At 42.8% G+C, this 8,015-nt stretch overlaps 1 long non-coding RNA gene across 1 annotated transcript; it reads right to left on the reverse strand.

The window, feature by feature from the left end:
- LOC103462164 (uncharacterized) lies at window positions 1-5,514 on the reverse strand. The gene is made up of 3 exons (XR_533286.1): window positions 5,413-5,514; window positions 1,636-1,847; window positions 1-612 (listed from the first exon to the last, which is right to left on the reverse strand). It is a non-coding gene; the product is annotated as an uncharacterized LOC103462164 (long non-coding RNA).
- Between the last annotated feature and the right edge of the window lie 2,501 nt (window positions 5,515-8,015).

Here is an 8,015-nt window from a genome sequence, read left to right on the forward strand (position 1 = left end):
ATTTTTTTGGTGAGAAACGTTAAAAATCACGCAGTTCATTCCACTCTGCAATTATGTACAATTTTGTGTTGGTCCAGCCCATAAAAAAAACAAAAAAACAAGTGAAAAACGTTCAAGTAGAAAAGAAAAAAAAAACATTCTGTGTTGTAAACATTACTGCTTAGGTCATTAGGATTTTTTATTTTAAGAATAAAACACCCAGAACACATAGACCTATTGCACTTAAATCCTGTATAAATCCACTATTATAAATTTGTGTTGGTCCATCCCACAAAATCCTCCAAAACAGTGAGAAAAGTTCAAGAAGGAGAAGCGTACGAATAAACATCCTGTTATAAACACAACCGCTCGCATAGGTAATTACTTTCTCTCTTCTTTTTTACAGAAACAAGAGCAAAAAAAACAAACAAATGTAATCCCATATTTACTGGATTTCACTCAAATCCCGTAAAAACATGCGTACTTCACACTAGGGCGTATGCGCTCGTGAACAACGTATGAAGGAACAGGAGCTGTTGCCATCTCCAGGTCGGAGGGGCCTCCATCACTCCCAGCAGGATACTCAGGCAAATCTAATTGCAGGTAAATGTACAGTGCTGCTCTCTGTGGCTCCTGCGTGGAAAAGATGGGAGGAGAGGCCCAGCGACATGGTTAGTATTGGTCGGGATGACTGATTGGCCCTGCCCTAACTGCATTAGACGGTGGAGAAGTGGCTGCCTCCCCCACTCCCTCCCGGCCCCTCAGCTCTGCCACAGATTGTGAGGGTGTAGTCGACGAGGCTCGGTGAGATCGCCACACAGGGCCGCTGGGTGTGACCCGTTCCTACCGTGGGTCCCCCTGTGTCAACCTCAAATGGAGAGGCCCGCCGTTGCTTGGAGCCCGTTGAGGCGAAGGTAGTTCAGGGGGCCTCCACCGTAGAAGATCGGATCAGAGGTGGTTAGCAGCAAAGAGCCGCGGTGGATGAGAGGAGGAGACGCATCATTTATAGGGTCAGAGCAGGCCTGGCAGTCCACACACACACACACACACGCACACACACACACACACACAAAACAAAAACCACACATGAAGCTACACACAGTGGACAGTAAAGGGCAGCTCATTACTCAGTGAGAGCTCAGGTTTCCAGCGTAGACCTCTCCATTAGACCTCCTGTTAGGGAGAAATGAATGGCTGCAGCTCCTCCGCACCCATAAACCACCCGACCATCCGCAGCAGGAGAAAATGAGATACAACTTAAAGGAGGGAGGGGATCTTAGACGAGTGTGTGTGTGTGTGCGAGAAGGGGGGTCCTTGGGGTCTTTGAGATGGAAATGTCCAGCTGGCTGGCCGTCTGCTGCCTGACCCCGGAGAGAGAGGTCAAAAGCCGGGGTCCCAACCAACGGGCCACTGACCAAAGCAGCACACATACAGTGTATCCCCGTTACACTTACACTTGTTTGTGTGTGTGTTAGGTGTGTTTTCAGAGGAAGGGGGGTGAGAGGGAGCGTGCACTCTGCCGTGTGTGCGTAATTGATCATTTAATCTAGCTGACATCATAATCCCCGACGCGTGTTTAACTAACTGCCCGGTGGAGGAGCAGAAGGGCTGAGCAATTATCTCATCTGGATACATTAATAACGAAGCATCACTCACCGTTACCGTGGCTCCGTCGCTCCTGGATCAATTTACATCTTGCAACGAGAGTGTTTGCCCGTCTGAGTCTTGTGTCTGTTTCTTTCTTTTGCGTTGGCGATCATCCGCACCGACGCGTTGCACCTCGAGGAAGAGCGTCGGCCATCATGTGGCCCAAACCTGATGGAGGAGCAAGCTAAAATGGAGACCGGTGTGCGCTGACTTCGGTTCATCTGCACAACAGATTTATCGCAAAGACAAAAACACCGAAAAAGAGAAAGAATGAACCGCAAATCAACATTACTGGACATATAACGATCAATAAATCCAATCGGGGGTTGGGCGGGAGGGGGCATGGCGTCAAAAAAAACGAGTGTTTGGTTTCAAACTGAAGTGCAGGTTCGGAGTCAGTCATATAAACGACAGCCGCCACACAAATGCCAATCAAATTAAACGCTAGATGAAACAAAAAGAAGTCAACCTAGTTGTGTGTGTGTGTGGGTGCGCGCTCGTGTGTCAGGGTCTTAGGAAAATTATTTCTATTGATTTAAGGCGGAGAAACGTGGAAATGTTACCAGATGGGACATTTAGCCGTAAGTGGCTTCAGATGAGACGAGTCATCTTCAAAAGGCCAGGGTGGAGAGATGCAGCAAATGCTCATAAAATATAAAACAAAAACAAATGCGGAGACAAATCCACAGCTCATCATGCATTTCTAGAATTGCCAAAAAACATATGGACATTAATGAACTTGTATTCATCTTGGCATGCCTTTAAATCAATTGTTAAACATAAATGTCACATATTGGAAGCAGTTTTATGTACTAACATTAATATCAGTACTGCATTTTAGGTTGTATTCACAACGGACACACTTGGTCTGCTTTTAAAGAGACTGGAGTTTGTTTACCCCGTCGATCTGGGCCTTTTGTGTTTGTGAAAGCATTCAAGAGAACCAGGGTGGTGGAACCAAACAATCGGACCAAGGTCCAGTTTTTGAGGTCACCAAACAAACGCTGCTGGTTCTAGTGTGAATACAGACCGGCCTCGGTACGAACCAGCTATGGGAAATACACGTCTTGTTGGACTTCATGAGCCACAGATGCTGTTCATTATGCTGAATGTAAGGTCTTTAGTGTTGACAACATTACTGTTGCGTGTAGTGACTGTTCTGAAATCCTACTTGAGATGCCGTTTTTCTGCCTAGCAATGCTAATGGTAGCTTGTCATGGGTCAGGGACACGCAGAGGGTTTGGTCTCATTCTGCTTGCAGCGTGCATTTGCAAAAGTCTTGCCAAGATCAGAAATAACCTGTTTTCAGAGAGCTGTTTTTGACATTCAAAACGGTACTGGAGTCATCATAAAATCACAAATGTGCACAACAGAAATGCCAAACGCAGGATTTACAAAGTTTGCTTTTTCCGGGTCTGTGCCCATCATTTCTGTCGAATGGGAGCAAGAATCGTTGGCTTTGTTATAGGCCACCTGCAAAAAAGTACAATGTGAAAGCAAACTGCACCAAATGAAAAAAGTAAAGTCACATTTTGGTTCGGAACAAACAAGAAGACCAGAGGTCTTTCCTGGTGTGAATACAGCCATGAATGCTGGGCAACACCTGAATATAATTGGCTCTAAGCATTTCCACTGACCATTAATGGTTGTTGTCCTTCCTGAAGACGACCAGACAACCCTGTTCTTGTTTACATACTAACTGGTGAGGATAAGGCAGTGGGAAGGAAAGACAGCATGTTGATCCTAAATTCAACTTATCCCCTATAAAAATGGGTGAGTGTCCTTCATATTAAACCGTACTGTGGACCCCCAGGATTGATGGGGCAACAACTGCCCACAAATAGCTAAAACTTGCCTCTATGACTGCCTATTTTAATGGTTCAAACACAAAAATATACCTTAATAATTATTAATATGCACATTGGAAATATCTCTTGGAGGCACAACCAATATGTACCAAGGAAAATGAATGATGCTCTTGCATTGGATGGTTTACAAACGTCAACCAATTTGCGCCAAGTAGTGTTGCACTGGGCATTTCAGCTTCACAAGCTGCATTTTGTTTTGCGTATTTTAGATATTTATGAAAAAAATCTGCAAATAATTTGGAGTTCTGCAGAACAATCAGCGAATAGGTGAATTGGTGAAAACTGAACTTCTAAAAGTCAATAGGTCTCCACTGCTTTGCAGAAACATTCCCTTTACAAAATGTAAAAATTGAGGTCATATTTGTCCCTAAGCATCTTTGTTCACAATCCATCCAATACTTTCTAACAAGACACTGTGGTAAAAGTTTGCTAAGCCTATATATGCCATCCATTGATTTGCCCAAGAGTGAACCTGACGGTGGAGACACCGTCTCCCACTCCTGTCCATGTAACCGCTGATGAGTGAGTTATGTTTTTAGGGCTGGTTGTCCCTTTATCTGTGTGTTCGCAGCATCCACCGATCTCTATCCGTCCGTTCTGGTTCAGGTTAGGAGACTCACTGCAGGGCTGTTTAGATTACAGCTACAGCTCAATAAAGACAAAGTCAGCTTGCCAAGCACACACACGCACAAACACACACACACACACACAGCACTGTGTTACCCTGACCTTAACCGTGGCCTGCTCCATTCCTACTTCTTCAATCTTAACCTAAAGCTAACCTCAGTCTTCACAATAAAATTGATTGATTTAGATTAGGCACGCACACGCACACACACATGCACACACACACACACACACACACACACACACCCACACACACACACACACACACACACACACACACACACACACACACACACACANACACACACACACACACACACACACACACACACACACACACACACACACACACACACACACACACACACACACACACACACATGCACACACACACAAAGACACGCAGATACACAGCACCATCAGTGTTATATGAAGATGTACATGTCTGCACAATGGCATTAATTCCATTTGGGCGAATGTAAACACATCTGGATATATGTGCACACAGACAGACACTCTGAGACGGCCGCGGAGTCTGGTCTTCTTCAAGTTAATTTGTCACAGAATCGATCTGATCGCTCGTCATCTCAATAATGATAGAAAAGATATGAAATGCAATTGAAACTCTGAAATCTAATATTTTGGGGTCAAATCGTTTAATGAAGAGCAATTTGACTCCGGACTTTCATCGTTCCCATTGCGTGCTATCTGTATCAATGTTGTTTTTCCATTTGCCTTGGGATGACTTCAGATGCCGTAATGGCAACGGGAGAATCAAAGCCGCTGATTCTTCGCTGCACAAACCCGGGTGAACCACTCCAAAACAATTCAGGATTGAAGCTCTTTTACATTCGTAATTGGAAAAATAAAATAATAAGGACACCACTTCGAGAGCACAGCTGACGCTTAAAACAAGTAAAATGTATGCTCAAAATAGGTAACTGGAATATGGTAATTTTCTCAGATTTTTGTGTTGTGATAAAACAAAGTTGTGGGAAAACATTTCACTTTCCAAAAATTACAAGAAAGACAACAAAAAAAGAAGAAAACCTGTGAAAATGATTGTGTTTAATTTGCGGCACGCAGCAGATGAGAAGCAGCCCTTCAGCTGACATTTATTCCTGTGGAGGCTGATAATAACTGTGATTGTGTGTCTGAGCTGCAGCTTAGTGAAAAAGGTACCTTTGGGTTGTTTATTTTCACAATCATGTGCGACAATCATACCTTAACCTTATTTGTGAGTGGTACCTTACACTGGTATGTGTTGGTGTGTGTGTGTGTGCGTGATTACCCATGCTGTTATCAGCAGCAAGCCACCATTCAGTGCTACTGAAATGAAAGGTTTTCCTCTGTCACAAAGCAGTTTCTTTGTTTCCATGGTGCTATGATTCTGTCAAAATCCTGGAGAAAACGGAGGGGGGAGAGGGAAAAAAAAAATCAATGACTTACCTTCACCCTCTCCACCCCCACACCACCCCAACCCCCAGCAGCAGTCTTAACCTATGAGGCCACAGCCATGTAAGTACACATACCAACACATGCATTTATGATCAGTTGGGGACAAAAAACCCCCATAAAAATAAATTGCACTAATGTTTACCTTCCCTCTGTGCTTATCTGATTTATTTATTTTTTGTTACTTGTGGAGAAAAGACCCCACATATTTTGATGTTTGATTTAGAATCAGCTGAACGCCCGAATGGGTGATGATACTTGAAGATTTGTGTCTTTCTGCGATACCAAGTTTGTTTATAGTCACAATGTTTACAGCGTATTCACATTAGGAGAGAGGATTAAGAGGGGGATCTGATGTTCCATATTTTCAATTTGCAACTTGAATTTCAAGACCTTCTTAAGCCACTTATTGCCACAAAATGTTGCCCATTTTCATGACTTGGATGAACTTTACATCACATCACATTTTCGACAATGGTCATCCTGTTCACCCAACTTTAAAGCGATAATGTGTTGCAAAATCAGATGACAAAAATAAAAAACAAGGACTTTGTAGGACCTGGTATGAAGAAAATCGGAGGTTTTATTTTTAAGCCATATCGCCCAGCCTTACTTCTTTAAGCATCCCAGTGTTAATCCCCCTAATGCAGGAGGAAGACAGGCTTGATGCACATTAACTTGTCCTGTGAAGACATCACCTTGTTTTTACAGCCTGAACTAAGTAGCTTCTTGCCAGTTAAACAAATCGCCCCACCCCCTTTTTAAAGTGCTTCTGTTCTTACAGTAGCTGTGTGAATGAACACATGGAATGCTGCAGCGTCAGCGTTTCCCCAACACACTTCTATATCGCTTACAATAACAATGTGTGCGTGATGCACGTAAGTGGCATGCAACATTAACAGATGTACGTTTCTGCACATGAAATGCAGATAGTTGCTGAGTTGGTGTTTTTACCCGTCTGATTTAGGACCTTTCAGCAGCACATCACCAACCCGCACGCTGTCAAGTTCTTCTTCTTGCCTGTAGATATGAGTTTATGTCATATCTACACATGTGCAAGGTGTACCTCTGGTCATTTACACATGTAAACAGGGCCTCTTGAATGAGAAAGCTCATATTTCCTTATGGGGACTCATTTCTATTTAGTTTGAAATGTGCTTGCATCCATGCGTGTCCTGTTTCAGCTGGGTTTTATTTGGCACAGACGTTTACGTTTTGTGGATTTAAGCCGCAATAATTTCAGGAAGGGTAAGATAAGGTAGCAAACTCCTAATTTTGCTTCATCTTGCTCCCACTGCTGACCGCTACCACCCAATCCTCTCACAAAGTATTTTAATCTTGGTCGCGGCTGAAAGTGTTAAGAGTCACACACACAATAGTAGCATTGATTCAGAGTGTTTTCCCCATTTGCCTTTGAACATGGTAATCGTGGTTTCAACAAAGACATTTGTTCATCCGTGTCGCATCGTTATAGTTTTGCTTTTGTATCGTAATTGGCTGCTTGAATGTTTTGCTCCACTTCATTTCTTTACTCCCTCACTGTGGTTATAAGGTACAAGACGTAAGACCTGAGTGAAAATCGCCAAATATGCAACTCTCCTATTGTGTTATTCTAATGTTTTTAAAATTTTTTTTTAATTTATTTATTTATTTAGATTTTTTCATTATACTTTTGTTTTATTTCATTGTGACTTTTTGTTTGTCTAACTGAATTTTAATTAGTTTTTAAGAGTGTGTTTGCTCTGTTTTATTAGTTATTGTCAGGTAAAAATGGTTTAGTTTTAGTTTAGTTTCATTTAATTATTTTTGAACAGCCAACTGAGTCCAACTTTCTGACAGGTGATTTACTTTAAAAGAAATCTTCTTGAAGGCAAGCCTTTTACCTGTATTAATTACCTCCAGCTAATAAATTTCACGTTGCTCCTGATTCATGGCGGCGCTATTGATTCACTTAGCATGAGAGCAGATTTGTTCCAGAATACAGAGGCAGTGCGGTCCAGTTCTTAGGTCAGACGTCTGACTGAATGCAGCTGCTGGCCGTGGATGGAGTTACATGAGCATTTTTAAAACTTACGGCTACGGTGGATATTCTGTATTTAGTCTTTATTACATTATAAACCGTGCTCTGAACTCGCGCAGAACGGTGTTTTATGACAAATAGCTTCTATTTCCCACAGGCTTTTAGGAACGCAGTCACTTCATTACAGCTTTCAGTCCAAACCACTGACACGGCAGCTGCACATTAGCTTTAAAACAGATAATAGTGGACGTATGGAGAGAGCCTGTGGGAGTGAGGCGGCGTCGCTCTGTGTCTGGGTTAATCCGGGTACAACTTCACAGCAGAGAAACGCCCGGTTTACACCGCCTGCTGCTTCGTCCGTCTGGTTTTCGCTTAGACAGGAATCAGATTAAAAAGGCCCATGAATAAGTGCTGTTTTC

This window comes from Poecilia reticulata, linkage group LG3 (assembly GCF_000633615.1).
Source record: "Poecilia reticulata strain Guanapo linkage group LG3, Guppy_female_1.0+MT, whole genome shotgun sequence".
In the NCBI taxonomy this organism is placed as follows: Eukaryota; Metazoa; Chordata; class Actinopteri; order Cyprinodontiformes; family Poeciliidae; genus Poecilia; species Poecilia reticulata.